The sequence below is a fragment of the Solanum pennellii genome, chromosome 9, assembly GCF_001406875.1.
Source record: "Solanum pennellii chromosome 9, SPENNV200".
Lineage (NCBI taxonomy): Eukaryota > Viridiplantae > Streptophyta > Magnoliopsida > Solanales > Solanaceae > Solanum > Solanum pennellii.
Window position 1 is genome coordinate 32275152 of NC_028645.1, and position 19284 is coordinate 32294435.

Below are 19284 nucleotides of genomic sequence, written 5' to 3' on the forward strand. Positions count from 1 at the left end.
ATAAAATTGGCTAAACTACTTTGTCAAAATGAATGCATGCTAATGGCTAGTAGATTATGTAAATGATTGAAAGATTCGCTAAAGGTTCATACATATTCAATTTAAATATGAACATACGTAAAAATGGTCTATACCAACAAAAATGGTTATGTAGTTTAATATCCAAATGTTGAGCCAATACTAATCATATGCAAATCTTGTATAGTTAGAGTATCAAATGATATTATAAGCACTTCTAAAGTAACTCAATGAATCCATAACCAAGGGCATGACATTCATTGGGACAACTCCCAACATGCTCTACAAGAATGAACTATGAACACATGTAACTCATTTGAAGAAGTGCTCATCGTCCATAAACGATGAAATGAAGCTACTACACTAAAGTAAAAAAGTAACGTAAGTTATAACATAATTAAAGGTGTAAAAACTAAGTGAGTGACCAGAATGTAGTGTTAAAGAAAGTGAGAAAAGTCTTACTTACACCTAAGCTACTATATTAAAAGAATACTCACGAATGAAGGTGTTAGAATGTGTGAGACTAGTCTCATTAACACCTAAGGATGATATGTAAGGACAATTCACATTTCATCAATGTAAAGTAAGGATGATATGTAAGGACAACTCACATTTCATCAATGTAAAGTAAGGATGATGTGTAAGGACAATTCACATTTCATCAATGTAAAGTAAGGATGATATGTAAGGATAATTCACATTTCATCAATGTAAAGTAAGGATGAAAAGTCATCAATAGAGTAAATAAATCTCAATCTATAAGTGTGCTTCCATAATGCTTGAGTCAACTCTAAAAGATAAAGAAGATAATGAAAGTGAGCACAACATTGATAGACTAGTTATGAGCATGTGCTTGCACGTGTAAGTCTCATGAAGACGAGGCTACCACCGAGGTGGATAAGTAGTCTCATTAAGTCTCTAGTCTTTGAACTATGTGTAGACAACATAGGAACTAGCTAGTGGTTTCAACCTAAGTGGGCTAGGCATGTACGGTTTCACCTTGGTCGGTGATTCCACCCCTTTTTGGTGTGGGGCAGACACTGGATTTCATGTTTAGCTCATATGATCTATGTCGGTTAATGCTCACGATATGTTGTTGGTTCACTATAGCCGTGAGCCACTCCTTTTCGATGTGGAGTGAACACTTGAGATGGATTCGCCTTAGCCGGGGATCACCCCTTTTTGGTGTGGGACTGACACTGGATTCCATGAGTAGCTTACATGGTCTAGATTCATTTTAACCGGTGAATCACCTCTTTTCAGTGTGGGGAAGACACTGGTTTTCATGTTAGCTTGCATGATCTTATTCCCTAAGATGTCTCTATAAAAGTAAGAATGAATGATGACGATGGAATGTATGTTCAAAGTGAGCAATGAATAAGAGCTTAAGAATGTCAATTGCCAATATCACACTCATGAAGTTTTAGCAAATAATGGTCAAAGGCAAATAAGATTGGCTTATAATGAGTTCTTTTATTATGCCAATAAAGGGAAGTAAAAATATAACGTTAACTAAATACCCCATAACTTCCCCAACATGAAAGTAATTAAATAAATGGCATGATCAATAGAGAATGGCTGATAAAATAATGAATATATAATGTAAATAATGACTTACTATAAGGTTGGGAAATCATTCCTTAGTCCTTAGATTACTTACATTGATTCATTGTGGGTATGGGACTACAATGAATCATTCCACTTGTAATTAAAATATAGGACTAAAGGAATTATTGAACTACACAACAAGAAGAAGAAAAAGACTGAAAATAAAACTAAGAATGAGAATGTGAGCTCTCGGGTAGGTAGAATGTGAGCTCTCGGGTTGGGGTTGAGAAAATTTTCAAATCTTCGCCCTAGTTGTTCTAAAATTATGTTGATGATACTAATGTCTTGTAATCATATAGAAAATGATTTGTGTGCTTTGGATGCATTAAAATACATCATACTCATACCACAATTCACAAATAACGAATTAGGAAAGTCTAGTGATGATACTTTCCAGAAATGGCATGTTGCTTAGGAAGTGCTTTCATTGATCATGCATAGCTTTATGTGTATGTGTGCATACACCTATACTTAGTACAAGTGGTGTACTAATCCCCTACTATTTATTATTTTTATAGGTGCAGGTCGTAGGGCAGATTGACGACATTTGCAGCGGTTTGGACTCTAGCATTTTCTCTAGACAATTGGTAGGTCCTCTTGATTTCAAGGATGCTACACGCATTAGTCTAGCCTTAGTTTTATACATAGATAGTGGATGTTGTCCCTAGCATTTCCTTCGTACTTTCGTTTCGAAGCTTTGTAATAAGGTCGTGTTGGACAAACTATTTATGATAATTCGAATTGATTTCTCATGATAGATGGTTGTTCTTTATGTTGAGATTAGTATATGTTTTTAAATATGTAATGACTATATGAAGTCTAATTAAACTTCACACATATAAAAAGTTTTAAATTTTCCGCAAATTTAACTAGATGAATGTGATGAATGTAAGATGAGACTTGTATGCGACCTCTGAGAGGTCAACGACGCCGGTGGCGATTCAGATTCCAGAGTCCGGGTCATGACAAACTTGGTATCCGAGCATGAGGTTAAATTACCTAGGATCTAAAGCTTAACACAACCACGTTATGTAGTTTCTAGCTTATGGTTGTGAAGTGTGCCACAATCATGACTTAGAGACTATGCGATGATACGAAATTCTCCCTTCTTCTACACTTTATCATTCCATGTAGATTTGTGACATTTTATGTCATTTAAAGGATCTAACTCTCTTCTTATGTATACGTGTATAAAATGAACCCAAGGAGGAATGCCGCGAGAAGAGTTGAGAAAGCAGCTGTGGAAGGGAATCAAGCTCCTCCTCAAGCCTCGGTTGCTGCTGAACAAGTGCATGTCAACCTAGATGGGTTGACGGATGGTGAAGTGAAGAATGCTTTGCTGCAGATGGCACACGCCATCACGACTCAGGATCAAGCCATCACGGCTCAAGCCGCGAGAGAGGGTGCTCCCAGAGAGAACCCGCATGCTAGTACCATGGCTAGCAGGCTGAGGGACTTCACCAGGATGAATCCCCAGTGTACTACGGGTCCAAGGACAGCGAGGATCCTCAAGAGTTCGTAGATGAGGTCCACAAGATTCTGTGTGCCATGGGAGTTAATAAGGAGGCAAAGGCTGAGTTGACTGCATATCAACTCAAGGATTTGGCACAGGTTTGGTACCGGATGTGGGATAATGGCCGAGCTAGAGGATTTGTTCCCATCACTTGGGATGTTCTCAAGACTGCTTTTCTAGAAAGGTTCTTCCCAAGGGAGCAAAGGGAAGCCAAAGTTGAAGAGTTCATCAATCTTAGATAGGGAGGTATGTCTGTCAAGGAGTATTCCTTGAAGTTTGTTAAACTTTCAAAGTATGCTTCTTCTCTAGTGGCAAACAGCAGGAATGAAATGAGAAGGTTTGTGACTGGCGTGCCGGAGGATCTACTAGAAGATTGTCGGGCATCCATGTTGCATGACAATATGGATATGGGCCGGTTGATGGTACATTCTCAACAAGTGGAGGAGAGTCGCTGTAAGAACAAGGTTCAAGAAGGCAAGAGGCCTAAGGCCGAGGACCAGCCTAGTTCGAGCTCGGGTAGGGCTCATTTGGAGTCCAAAACAGGCCTAAATTCAAGAGGCACTCAAGTAACTCTGCTCCTTCAGGTAATTCAAGTGATAAGGTGAATAAGTCTGGCCATATTAAGGGCAATGACCATAACGTCCAGCGAACCAACAGACCTTGTTGTAAGTATGGGCATTCGCATGGAGGTGAATGCTTGGTAGGTACTAACACCTGCTTCGGGTGCGGCAAAAGTGGACACATGGTCCGAGACTGTCCTTAAGTGAGTAATCAAGCCAAGGTAAATGCTCAGCCTCATCCGAATGCAAATATTGCAACCGAACCTCCCAGGAGGAACAGGTTCTATATGCTGAAAGGTAGAGAAGAGCAAGAGAAGTTAGCTGATGTAGTCACGGGTATGTTGCATGTCTTTACTTTCCATGTGTATGCATTATTAGATCCAATATTCACTCTATCATTTGTCACTCCATTGATAGCTAGTAAATTTGATGTGCTTCCTGAAATGTTGCATGATCTTATTTTAGTAAGTACTTCCATAGGGGACGACATTAGAGCTGAGAAAGTGTACAAAAATGCCCAATTCACGTCCTTGATAAAGTCACTCACACTAATCTAGTGGAGTTAGCCATGCTTGATTTTGACATAATCTTGGGTATGGATTGTCTTCACAAGTGTCATGCCACAATATACTGTCGAAACAGGGTAGTGAGGTTTCAGTTTCCATATAAGTTAATACTGGAATGGGAAGGGTGTGGTTCAAGTCCAGTCGGCCGGATTGTTTCAAACTTAGAGGTCAATAAGATAATAGCTAAGGGGTGTTTATACCACTTAGTTAGAGTCAATTACTTAGATCAAGAAGTCCCTTCCATAGATTCTGTGTCAATCGTGAATGAGTTCCCAGATGTCTTTTCAAAGGATTTACTAGGAGTCCCTCCTGAATGTTAGATTGACTTTTGTGTTGATTTAGATCCTAACACCAAGCTAATTTCTATTCCTCGTATAGGATGGCACCAACTAAACTCAAAGAGTTGAAGTTGCAGTTAAAAGATCTACTTGATAGGGCTTCATCCAGCCGAGCATATCCCCATGGGGTGCTCCATTGTTGTTCGTAAAGAAGAAGGATGGAACCCTTAGAATGTGCATCGATTATTGGCAACTCAACAAAGTCACTATAAAGAATAAGTACTTTCTTCCTTGAATCGACGATCTGTTTGACCAACTCCAATGTTCCAGTTTCTTTTCCAAGATAGAACTTCGGTCAGGCTACCATCAAATTAGAGTGAGGCAAGAAGACGTCCCTAAGATGGCTTTTCGTACTAGATATGGGCACTATGTGTTTCTAATCATGTCATTCGGTCTCACTAACGCACCAGCCGCATTTATGGACCTTATAAATAGGGTCCTCAACGGGTACCTTGATTCCTTTGTCATAGTATTCATAGATGACATTCTCATATACTCTAAGTCTAAATAAGAGAATGAGGTACACTTAAGAAAGACATTGCAAGTACTTACAGAACATCAGCTGTATGCAAAGTTCAGCAAATGTGAATTCTGGTTGAGATCAGTGACCTTTCTTGGTTATGTTGTGACCGACCAAGGTGTTGATGTTGATCCTAAGAAGGTTGAGGCGGTGAAGAATTGGCTAAGACCCCTTACCCTTACTCCTACAGATATTCAAAGATTTTTGGGTTTAGCCAATCACTATAGCAGGTTTGTGGAAGGGTTTTCCACTATTGATGCGCCATTGACCGTATTGACACAGAAGAAGGCGAAGTTTGAGTGGTCCAAGAAATGTGAAAAGATTTTTCAAGAACTCAAGGACCGAATCACTTTGGCCCCAGTGTTGACGTTGTCGAGAAGTTGTGAGGGGTACGTGGTATATTGTGATGCTTCCCGAGTAGATTTGGGATGTGTTCTCATGCAAAATGGTAAGGTGATTTCATACGCATCAAGACAATTAAAAATCCATGAAAATAACTACCCTACTCACGATCTGAAACTATCCGCGGTTGTCTTTGCGTTGAAGATGTGGAGACATTATTTATATGGTGTACATGTTGATGTGTATACTAACCATAAGAGTCTTCAGTATGTATTCACACAGAGGGAGTTGAATCTTCGTCAGAGGAGATGGCTAGAACTTCTCAAGGATTAAAACATGAGTGTGTAATATCACACAGGTAAGGCCAGTGTGGTGGCCAATGCATTGAGCAGACTAAGCATGGGCAGCGTTTCACATATTGATGATGAGAAGAAGGAGCTGGTTAAAGAGGTGCACCAATTGGAAAGATTGGGTGTACGGCTGACGGATGCACCAAGTGGGGGTCAAGATTGGGTGTATGGCTGACGGATGCACCAAGTGGGGGTGTTTCGGTTCACTCAAGTTCCGAATCCTCATTTGTTGTAGATGTTAAAGCCAATCAACACCTTGACCCATTACTCATGGAGTAGAAGGACTCGGTATTGAGTAAGTTTAATGAGTCATTCTCGCTTGGTGGAGATGGAGTACTCAGATATCAGAACAGATTATGTGTGTCCAATGTGAATGATTTGAGGTCAAGTATTTTGGCAGAAACTCATGGTTCCCGATATTCCATCCATCCAGGAGCCACCAAAATGTACCAAGACCTTAAAGAGGTCTATTGGTGGGAAGTCATGAATAGAGATATCTCTAAGTTCGTGGAGGAGTGTCCGAATTGCTAATAGATTAAGGCCGAACACCTTAAGCCTGGAGGTATCACTCTGACGATTGAGATCCCAATGTGGAAGTGTGAGGCTATTAATATGGATTTTTCGGTTGGTCTGCCAAAGACTAGGAAACTACATGATTCCATTTGGGTTAATATTGACAGAATGACCCGCTCACTTCATACCTATGAAGTCTACCTTCAAGGTCGAAGACTATGCCAAGCTATATATAGATGAGATAGTGAGATGGCATAGGATTCCTCTATCAATTATTTCGGACAGAGGGGCTCAATTCACTACTCATTTTTGGAAATCTTTATAGAAAAGTTTGGGTACACAGGTGAAACTTAGTACTGCTTTCCATCCGTAGACAAATGGGCAAGAAGAGTGTACCATCCAGACCCTTGAAGACATGTTGAGAGCATGTGTTATTGGATTAGTGGGGAGTTGGTATGATCACTTGTCGCTGATAAGTTCTCCTACAATAATATCTACCATTCCAGTATTGGAATGGCACCTTTCGAAGCATTATATGGCCGAAGATGTAGATCTCCGATTGGCTGGTTTGAACTAGGAGAATCGGCCATCCTTGGTCCCGAGATCATATATGAGGCTGTGGAGAAGGTGAAGATGATTAGATAGATTGGTTACTGCTCACAGTCGTCAGATATACTATGCACATAACCGAAAGAGAGCTCTTGAGTTTGAGGTAGGTGATCAAGTCTACCTGAAGATATCACCCATGAAAGGGGTGATGAAGTTTGCTAAGAAAGGCAAGTTGAGTCCAAGGTATATAGGTCCTTATAATATCTTGCATCGAGTGGGAAACGTTGCATACGAGCTGAAATTACCTCAAGACTTGACTTCTGTTCATCCAGTGTTTCACGTTTCTATGCTTAAGAAATGTCTAGGCAATCTAGCATCCATCCTGCCTGTTGAGGGGTTAGGAGTTGATGAGAACCTTTCTTATGAAGAGGTTCCAACAAAATTTTACATCTCCAAGTGAAGAGTCTTAGGAACAAGGAGGTTGCCACCGTGAAGGTATTATGACGGAACCATCTTGTTGAGGGAGCAACGTGGGAGACCGAGGCCGATATGAGATTCGGCCACCCTCATTTTTTCAATTTTTAAGGTTAGATATTCTTTTCCTAAGTCTTGTTTTTATTAAGGAAACTCTAAGTTCAAGTGCTTTAGCCGATTTGTGTGATAGGTCACTATTCGTATGTCTTATAATAGCACTATGTGAGTTAAAATTAAGTCATGTTTTCATTTCATGTTGCTGTTTTTGTGCAGCATAGACATGATTTTTGTATTGCATGAGTTGTGATGTGCATTAATTTAAGTGTTATTGATAAGGAAATTCCTCAAACTCAAATATGAAGCTTCAGATAAGCTTGAATTTTATGCATCATCCAAATAAGTGTGAATAAGATATTCACAAAAGAGAAAAGTTTAAGCATGATAAAAGTAACTTTCGAAAATCACCCTCTTTGTTTAAATGATGTGTAAGTGTCATTCGGGGACGAATGTTCCTAAGGGGGGATAATGTAACGTTCTGGAAAATCATATGTCTAATGAAGAGCCTAGTATGCCCTTACGATATCCTATTAGGGGTCCATAGGCACCTCAATACCCAATATCGAGAAATATTAGGAATAGTGTAGAAAAATTGGCTAAGAGATATTTGCCAATTTTCTATATACAAATATGAGATAACTTTTTTAGTTATCATACCCCAATCCAACATTGATGTTTAAAAAATGTATTTGCAATGAAGACACTAAGATAATAAATATATTTCGCCCAACTCACAATAGGTATGAGGCATCCAAGTGTCAAGCCTAGATACAATGGTACATGATTAATTAAAATGATCATATAGATTAAGTAGTACCCAAGGACATGGTGAGGGTCCTTGGGACAATAAGTAAACATTACCAAATTAGACATCAAGATAAATTAGTTAGGAAAGTTCAACAAACCCATGTGCAAGCACATGGGCTAACTGGCCGAGAGGGGGACCACGCGACATGCTAATTGAACTCGGTTAGGCGGTTAGGGGCATGTGCATGGACGGGTCCAGCCAGGTGGGTCCGGGATTCCTAAATGACTATACACCCTAAATAACCTAACAACCTAGCTATATAACCTAGTATCAATCAAAAATAACCATCCAATGGACCCGACAACCTAAGACCTAGTCGACTGACACCTAACTAACTTAACTAACTGAGGGACAACCTAGTACCTAACCTAGGATGGTCCAAAGTTGTTAGTTGTGGTCCTAGTGACTTAGGGGTGTTTTGGTAATTTCCCCAGGTCCCTTATTTAATTAATTAAGCATACTAATTAAGTAACTTAGAGCCTTGGTCAGGCCGTGACACTTAGCCAATTTTCTAAATTGGCTAAGTCAATGGTTCTCCTATGTCTAGTCAACTTAGGAAGGGCATTTTAGTAATTAACTAATTAGTTATTCAATTAAGTTAATTATGTTTTAAGTTTTATAATTCAATATCAGTCCTAAACCTAGAGTTCACGATCAAATCTTGAGAACTCACGACGCTAAGGTAGTAGAACGCAAACCGCAAAATGTAAGGACGCTAGAGGCTTTTCTTGGGTGATTTCAAAGTGTTTTCAAGGATTTTTTTAGGTGATTGTCATATATTCGAATCTACATAAGGTATGGGTTTATCTCTTGGACTTCTTTCTCCAAGAGAACTTTCTTTCCAACGAGTCAATTACCTTGAAACTTAGGGTAGTTCCCGTGTTCTCGTCGAACTCCTTGTCCCTAGTATCCTTTTCGATTCCATGTTGAATAGGTTAGAGATCATGTTGGTTTTATGTGGTTCTGGCTTATATTATGTGTAATGTTATTGATTTATGAATGTCGATTAACCTATTAGTTACACCCGTAATTGTTTAAGTGTTGATGTGTTTGTCTGAATGTTGTCTTGTTGTTATTGTAACGTTATGAAGATGCTAAAGTCATCAAATGTTAATATGATGATGTCCAATATGTCTTAAAAACGTTACCCGAAAGTCATGAACTAAGATTGGCTTAAAAGACAACTATGAAATCACATCTTGAATGAATTGACTATCTGGTGCCAATAAAATTGGCTAACACTACTTTGTCAAACGAATGCATGCTAATGGCTAGGAGCTTATGTAAATGATTGAAAGATTGGCTAAAGGTTCATACATATTCAATTTAAATATGAACATACGTAAAATTGGTCTATACCAACAAAAATGGTTATGTAGTTGAATATCCAAATGTTGAGCCAATACTAATCATATGACAATCTTATGTAGTTAGAGTATCAAATGATATTATAAGCACTTCTAAAGTAACTCAATAAATCCATAACCAAGGGCATGAAATTCATTGGGACAACTCCCAACATGCTCTACAAGTATGAACTATGAACACATGTAGCTCATTGAAAGAAGTGCTCATCGTTCATAAACGATGAAATGAAGCTACTACACTAAAGTAAGTAAGTAACGTGAGTTATAACATAATTAAAGGGGTCTAAACTAAGTAAGTGACCAGAATGGGGTGTTAAAGAAAGTGATATAAGTCTTACTTACACCTAAGCTACTATATTAAAAGAATACTCACGAATGAAGGTGTTAGAATGTGTGAGACTAGTCTCATTAACACCTAAGGATGATATGTAAGGACAAATAAAATTTCATCAATGTAAAGTAAGGATGATATGTAAGGACAATTCACATTTTATCAATGTAAAGTGTGGATGATATGTAAGGACAATTCACATTTCATCAATGTAAAGTAAGGATGATATGTAAGTACAATTCATATTTCATCAATGTAAAGTAAGGATGACAAGCATCAAAAGAGTAAATAAATCTCAATCTAGAAGAAAGCTTTCATAATGCTTGAGTCAACTCTAAAAGATAAAGAAGATAATGAAAGTGAGCACAGCACCGATAGACTAGTTATGGGCATGTGCTTTCACGTGTAAGTCTCATAAAGACGAGGCTACCATCGAGGTGGATAAGTAGTCTCATTAAGTCTCTAGTCTTCGAACTATGTCTAGCCAACATAGAACTAGCCTGTGGTTTCCACCTAAGTGAGCTAGGCATGTACTGTTTCACCTTGGCCGGTTATTCCACCCCTTTTCGGTGTGGGGCAGACACTGGATTTCATGTTTATGTCACATGATCTATGTTGATTAATGCTCACGATATGTTCTTGGTTCACTATAGCCGTGAGACACTCCTTTTCGGTGTGGAGTGAACACTTGAGATGGATTCGCCTTAGCCGGGGATCACCCCTTTGTGGATTCCATGAGTAGCTCACAAGGTCTAGATTCATTTTAACTAGTGAATAACCTCTTTTTAGTGTGGGGAAGACACTGGATTTCATGTTAGCTCGCATGATCTTATTCCTTAAGATGTCTCTATGAAAGTAAGAATGAATTATTAAGATGGAACGTATGTTCAAAGTGATCAATGAAGAAGAGCTTAAGAATGTCAATTGTCAATATCACACTCATGAAGTTTCAGCAAATAATGGGCAAAGCATAATAAGATTGGCTTATAATGACTTCTTATATGATGCCAATGAAGGGAAGTAAAAACCTAACTTTAACTAAATAACCCATAACTTCCCTAACATGAAAGTAATAAAAAAATTGCATGATCAATAGAGAATTGCTTATGAAATGTAATGAACATATAGTGTAAAGAATGACTAACTATAAGGTAGGGAAATCAGTCCTTAGTCCTTGCTTTACTTACATCGATTCATTGTTGGTTTGGGACTACATTGAATCATTGCACTTGTAAGTAAAAAATAGGACTAAAGGAATTATTGAACAACATAACAAGAAGAAGAAAAAGACTGAAAATAAAACTAAGTATGAGAATGTGAGCTCTCGGGTTGGGGTTGAGCGAATTTTCAAATCTTCGCCCGAGTTGTTCTAAAATTATGTTGATGATACTAATGTCTTGTAATCATATAGAAAATGAGTTATCTGCTTTGAATGCATTCAAATACATCATATTCATACCACAATTCACAAAAAACAAATTAGGAAAGTCTAGTTATTACACTTTCCAGAAATGGCATGTTGCTTAGGAAGATCTTTCATTGATCATGCATAGCTTTATGTGTATGTGTGGATACACCCATACATAGTACAAGTGATGCACTAACCCCCTACTATTTACTATTTTTATAGGTGCAGGTCAGAGGGCAGATTGATGACACTTGCAGCGGTTTGGACTCTAGCGTTTTCTCCAGACCATTTGGTAGGTCCTCTTGATTTCGAGGATACTACACGCATTAATCTAGCCTTAGTTTTATACATAGATAATGGATGTTGTCCCTAGTGGTTCTTTCGTACTTTCGTTAAATAGATTTCCAATAAGGCCGTGTTTGGCAAACTATTTATGATATTATTCATCTTCAGTTTTTAATTGATTCTTTATGATAGATGGTTGTTCTTTATGTTGACCTTAGTATATGTTTTTAAATATGTAATGACTATATGAAGTCTAAGTAAACTTTATACATATAAAATGTTTTTTCCGCAAATTTAACTAGATGAATGTGATGAATGCAAGATTAGGCTTGTCTGCGACCTCTGAGAGGTCAATGACGCCGGTGGTGATTCGGATTCCAGAATCTGGAACATTTTGAGAATGATTTGCAACATATTTCAATACGAATGTTCTCAGTGTCTCTGGACTTGTTCTGCTTGTGATAGGGTGGGTACCTCCCTTGACTCTTGCGCTGGTTTTCCGTCTCTGAGGATTTTGTGGCCAAGTCGTTCTACTGAGTTACCAGTGCAGATAACTTGAAGTAACCCTCGACTTTTTGGTTTGCCTCTGCCGAATTGTCACCACTTCTTTCAGTCATGCTCAGGGTGCCTGCATACAATTGCAACTCAAAAGAAAACAAAACAAAACATAAAGTTAGTAAAATTACAATTAACAAGAACAAAAATCTAACTTAACTACAATTTTTGATGTAACACCACTCCCCGGCAGCGATACCATTTTGATCGGTAATTATGACCAGAAAAGCTTTAAGGGGAATAAGCTCCATCTCGAGCAACTTACCCCTTTTCAAATGTGTTCCTCTCAGAAACTTCATCCGATTCTAAGTCTCGACGGTCATTAGTAAGTAATATAATCCAACCAACGGTTGGGTCGAGTCCCAAGGGAACGGTTTTCAAGAATAATCATCCAAGTATAAATTAGTTCAAATTAGTCATAACTACAAGACATTAACGAGTAAAAAACATAATAATTCAAAGGGGGACACAAGTGTCAATTATCAAGGGGGCGGTTGGGACACCCGAAAAATTTATAGGTGAAACTAGAGCCTAACCTATGAACCATAAAAGCTTATGTATAAATTGTAGATATAAAATGGTCCAAAAATTTGGATAAGTATAAGTTTAAGGGAGAGTTCAAGGAAGACAAAAGGATTCACCTTCCTTAGAAGCTTCCTTTAACCAATGCCTTGGCCAATTTTGACTAAGTATATTTTCAAGAGAGAATTCAAGGAAGGTAAAAGCCTTCACGACCCTTAGAAGCTTCCTTGAACCAATGCCTTTAGTTTTTTTTAAGGAATATACACGTGAGGGTAAGGACAATAAAGAAGGGCCCCACTAAATGGGGACCACCATACATGGGGGATGCCTTAACACATGGGCAGTAGACGTGTGCAAGTAGGGGCTCATTGTCGTGTACTCTCTTGTAGACTTATGCCTTAGCATTTAAAAAGCTAAAGGCAAGTCCAAGGGAAGGTTTAAGGAAGGTACATCAATTCAAGGGCATTAAAATCTCTCTTTCGAATTGTCTTAGTTATATTTGGGCATTCTAAGGGAGGCATAAAAGGGGGTAATTTCGTAATTTCCTTTTTAGCCCAAATTAAATAGGTATAGCCGATATTATTTTTAAATAAATATATATATGGTATAAATAGACTTTTTGAATACTTTCACTGATATGCCGTTTCTCTAAAAATCGAAAGGCAAAGATCAAGCGATGGTCCAAGGCTAGTGGACCCCTTCAAGGACCTTAAATGCTTCCTTAAACATTTCCTTAGTTTTTTTAGATAAGTGTATATGTCCATGAGCGTTCGTAAATATTATTTTTAGGTTAAATTATAAAGTGGGTATATTTTATATTATTTATAAATAACTATATAAATGATTTCATATTAAAATATCCCCAAAATAAATCACTTTCACAAACACCATTCCAAAATAAAAAGTTCATCTCTTCTCCAATATTTCTCTCTCTAGAGTTCCTCCATTGGAGAACACCAAGAACTTCAAGATTAAGGTTCAAGCTCAAAGATTTTCGCTCCAATTTCGTGGGAAAGCATCAATTACGGTATGAGAACCTTGATGCATGGAACATTTTCCTTCATGAAGCCTTCCAACTCTAAGTTTCGATACTGGGAAATTGTTCAAAAACAAGGTTTTAAATCTAGCTGTGGGTTCTTCCTAAAACAAATTTCTATGAGTTAATTGCTCCATAATATGGATGATTTGATGTTTAATGGTGATTTTTATGGTAAATTCCCCATAAACGCATGTGCTTCCCCATGACCCCAATTTCATGAAATCGTGATAGATTTCTTGATGAAATATGAATATGTAGGATTGTATCTATTAAGTTAATCAATCCATCTTGCTTTATCCATTCTTAAAGTAGTAATTATAGTGATTGAAAGATATAATTTATGAACCATAAAGGGGTATATGTCTACGGTTTATGTATTTTTATGAAGGCTATGCATGAATTGTCGATCTACTTTAAAGGTGGAGGTGCTTATTAGTCATATGTATTGTAGTGTTGAGACAAAGTCCCTCTTCCCTACAACCCTAGATATGACTACGTATGATACAACTTAAATATGTATGATATACTATGATTAAGGTGGTGTTATTATGATTGAAGTTATGACTATTCTCAATGAAACACCATGAACATGATGTGAAAGGTTTATCACACATTAATGATTCTAAGGTTGAAAGGACATTCTCACCTATGAATCTTTGAGCTACCATGGTACCATTATGGTATGAGTGTTATGCCTTCTTTCATGAACATGAACACAAATAAATACATAACATAATTAATAAAGGGAATTAAGCTTAGCACCGAATGGATAGGAACAAGAGATGGAGACCTTATACCTCAATTAGTTCGGGTTTCTAGAAGTGATCTCCCTATCTCATAACTATGTAGCCGCATAGGACTTACTAGTGGATCCATCTAGAAGCTAAACATGTTATTCCTACCTTAGGCAATTAGGACACCTATTTTCGGTGTAGGTTCATGAAACCAGATTTCGTGGAGCTCACCATGGTCTATGTCATTTAAGGCTATATCACCCTACATGACAAGAACAAGATCCATGACATGATAAGAACAAGAACATGAGCTATGTTCTATGATTACTAGAGGGGTTATACTTAGTGTGAGTGAGGGTATGGGAGTTCACTTTTGCATTGCACAAGTAAGCTTTGGACTGATGGTGGTATGTGCTATAGTGACATGATGTTTATGAGTTAATGTATGCTTTATATGAACATGTATTATGAATGTTGAGCATAACAATAAACGAGGAGTACAAACATGAACATGACATGCATGTGAATTATATCCATGAGTTCTTCATGAGCATTTCTCGGTGTGAGTGGGGGTATGGGACTTCACTTGCACATTGCACAAGTGGACTTATGGAGGGCTTGTCTTATGTGGTTCCCTTGTGATATGAAGTATTGTGATTCGATGAATGCATTAGATAAAGTGTTATCATAAATGTGCTAATATGGGCATGATAGTCTCTTTCCTTAAGGTATGGATTAACTATTCTCTAAATGTGCATGATGACTTTTAAGCTAGAAAAAGCATGATCTCAACTAAACATCCCTTTTTACATGTATTAATGATTTAATGCATGTTTCCATACTTAGTACATATTATGTGCTAAGCCCTTCTTTCTTCTACATCTGGATAGGTGTAGGTTTCGGCTAGGTATCACTCTCCTTTGAAGAAGACTTGGATTGCTTATCTCCAAGTTGGGGTGATTCCTCAAGTTCAAGGATGGGATTTCTAATTTCTTAGTTTCATGTTGTATCTCGTATATTGAGACTTTTGTTGATATAAGGTCTAAGTCCCAAACTTTGTATTCCTATGTTTAGATGGTAAATGAGACAAAGTCTAGATTTCCTAATACTTTCTTTTATGAAAAGTGAAGTACAACTTCAACTGTAAAGTTTTAAATTTTTAAGCATTATTTCTATGTCTTATGTAATGATGATGCTAGAGGCTTGTATAATACCCCTTCGGGGTCAAGTATGATGTATTACGTCTAGCCTTGGATCGTGACAGGGGTTCGTATGCAATTATAAACTAACACAGCAAAAATAGATATACAAATACGCAAACGGGATTCGTGAGATGTGATAGGAATATGATCTCAAATAAACAACTGGGTGCATGCTATTGATAGTAAATCGCTATAAATCTGCAACTAATCTAGACTTAAGTGGGGTAAATTCTCTCCAACAACTTACCGAATCAAATCGGTTTCTCTTGAACACCGAAAAGCCGCAATTATGTGCAGCCTTTGCCTTAGCCCATTCACTCACTCGATATAAAAGTGTTGGAGAGGGTTTAGGATTTACTCTTTCAAGCTGAAGCCACGTCAACCAAATAACCACCAACTATTGATTCAGTAGTTTTGGTCTTAATACCTCTCTTTTGAGCAAACCAAAGACAAGAAGGTGAAATCATATTTGCAACTAAAATCCCATTAAGTTCATACACAACTACTGAACGAAATTATATTTAAATAGAAAATTAACTATTAATTAGCAAGAACCAGCAGTAAATTAAACTCATATTCACATAATCACACCCCAAGAATCAAGGTTTTAGCCTAGACATAAAAAAGAGATAGAAATTTATACCAAAAAGTGTTTCCATCAATTGGGTACGATAGAAAATGTCTTTACACACGTCAAAGATGAAGATTCTTCAAGACCCACTTCCAATTTCTTAGAGTTGGAAACCTTCAAATCTTCAAAACTTAAAAACTAAATCTTCCAAAATCTCTAAGAACTAGAAATTAAAAAATAAAGTCTAAAGTCTAAAATTTGATTAAAAAGCTTCAAATTTAAGTAAGTACTTCTAGGTGTCAAAAATTGTGTTGCGAAGGATCACTTGGCGCAATTAGTCGGGATCGCCGATCCACTCGTCAATCCACCCTTTGATATATTTCATCACCGTCTTTCTTTTTACATCAACATCTTTGCGTTCTGTAACATTGGGGCGATATATTATTGTTTTGCAGAATCGTTCAATGACTCATTGACTGATTCTTTCAATCGTCTCGTTGATTTTGTCCTTTAGAGCTTGGTACACTGGGACGTTGGGCGATTCCAAGGCCATTCAGTGACTCGCCCAATGGTTTAGGTGATCCTCAGGCTTTCTGTTCTTCGTTATTTTGGATGCCTTGTTCTTTTTTCCTCCATAGTGTCCATGCTTTGTCTCTAAGTTCAAATACCTAAATTTCAAGTATTTATATCAGTTATTAAGACAAAATATGCATTTGAGGACACTAATCATTTAAAATCAAGCCCCAAATGAGTCCAAATCGTGGACTCAGCAACACCCCCAACTTAAACTTTTGCTTATCCTCAAGTAAGACTCGAGTTCAGCAGTTCAAAGAGTCTCAAACAGTGCTACAAAAGACTTCATCATGAATGTACACTATAAGACTCAACTTGCTCATGCAACGATCAATTGTGCACTCAAAGACTCAAGTTGTGACCCGCCATTATCAAAGATTTTCAGTCTCATGATACTTGCTCCAAATGCAAGTTCAAGATCAACTAAATTGATCAAATGCCCGCACAAAAAGAATGATTACACATTCACACCCATGGTTCCCAATTAAAGTTCTAGAATCAAGTTTAATGCTCACACTGACAAAGATGAACGCAATGCACGATTTCACCCATAGGTTTGCCCATCTTCTTATATTAACCTTCGTTTCAGTTCACTCAAGATCAAAAAGGTATTTTCAAAGCTTGTAATGGGGTTGAGTGTAAAGGTATGGTCATTTAGGCTCAGTGATGTTTATCCTCATGAAATGTGCTGCTCTTAACACTTCATTTCCTCATCTTTCATTATTTTCTTTCGTGCTTACAAGTCATCCCATTATTCACTTTCCATGGATTGTCCGAAAACCTGATTTTTTCTTGCATTTGCGTAAATTTTGTTCCACAATTTTTTTCCTTTTCGTTCTTTTATTATTTTTTGTATGGAGGGGTTCCATTTTTCTCAACACTATGGGTTAAAGGAGACTTTTCTTTAACTTCTTGACTTGCCTTTTCTTTTCACCACACCACCAACTTAGGCTTTTGACCTATGTTGTCTATTCAATCAACCACAAATAAAGAGGATTATAGATACTGGATAACAAAAGGTCATGTTTTCATCAAGTTTCTTCCTTAGAAAGGTAAGGCTTAATAGGTGGTCAAAATATTTTCTCACACTCACATTGTAGGCCATAAAAGAGGTATATGTAAAATTGGTTCACAATCTTTCAAGGTTTCCTAAGATAATATCATAAGATCACATCACTTAGTCGACCGGTAAGCTCATCACATGATGCATCGACACCAAAGTCAAACAAGACTCTAAGCTTTTGCTAGTGTGCAATGTTCAAAGAAACTCAATTTAATACTTGTCTAATCACAACGAGATGCAAAGCTTTCATATTTTTTATGCAACTTCAATTTGTCCTCGTCGTAGCCGCTCATTCATGTTTGTTTGACTACGAGCACTAATCAGGTCATTGGTATTGATCAAAACCGAGACTCAAATTTTCCAAAGAATAGCCACCGTCAACTACATACAAAAGGTGGCAAAAACTTTTTCCGACGGGTCAAAATCATTTGCAATTAAAACAAAGGATTCACAAGCTCAAACATCCACAAAAAGCAGTAAAAACACAATTTTAAACATAACGACCCAAATGTATTCACGAAACATCGAACATCAATATTCAGATAAAAGGTGGGCCTCACACCACCACAAACAAAAGTATTTGTCCTCAAATGCAAATGAAATAAAAATATCCAAAAAGTAAGACCAAGAGAGAGTTCAAGAGAGGATTTTGTCTAAGTAGTCACTCCATCTGTCTTGGCATCAATGCCCAAAGTATCATCAAAAGTACTAGATCCGCTAGAGACACCCAAAGATGCACCTTCTAGGGAAGCCAGCATAACAACATCTACCATGATCTCTTCCGTCTCAGCAATGTCTCCATATGCAGCTCCCTCAGCCTCCCTAAGGTCTGGCAAGTCCCTGTATGTGCTCTCCTCCTATGTGTCTATTAATTCCTCATCCGTTTCAGCAACTAATACATCAATTCTTGCATCCTCCCTATGTACCTCTCTGGTGGTAGGCGGAGGAATCTCTAAAGTATCAATTGATTCTAAATCATTCGCATCCTCTAGTAATGAAGTGAAGTTAGTAGACTTTAGATAGTCTATATCCTTCTTCTGGTTTGCTACCTTGGCTTTAAAAGCCAAAGCCTCAGATTTCTCCCCTTGCTTGCTCTCACAAGTTGTGACCCTAGCGGTCAAATCATCAATAGACACATGGAGGGGAGCTAAAGCAACTGCTGTGGTAGCTTCAATCATCCCAGAGACTTCTCTCTCTAGTCAAGTAGCCCTCACATTGGCTGACTGAGCAAGATGCACCATTTTAAGGATCATTTCCTAAGAATATTGGGTTGTTGGGAGGATGTGATGTGCCTATATCATGTGTAGAAGAGGTAGATGCAAAAGTACCTGAAGGCCTGGAGGACGAAGTAGGCACAGATGCCTTTGCAGGTATCAAATCTATATTTACCTCCAAGGGTGTATCCACTTGAGTTTCCC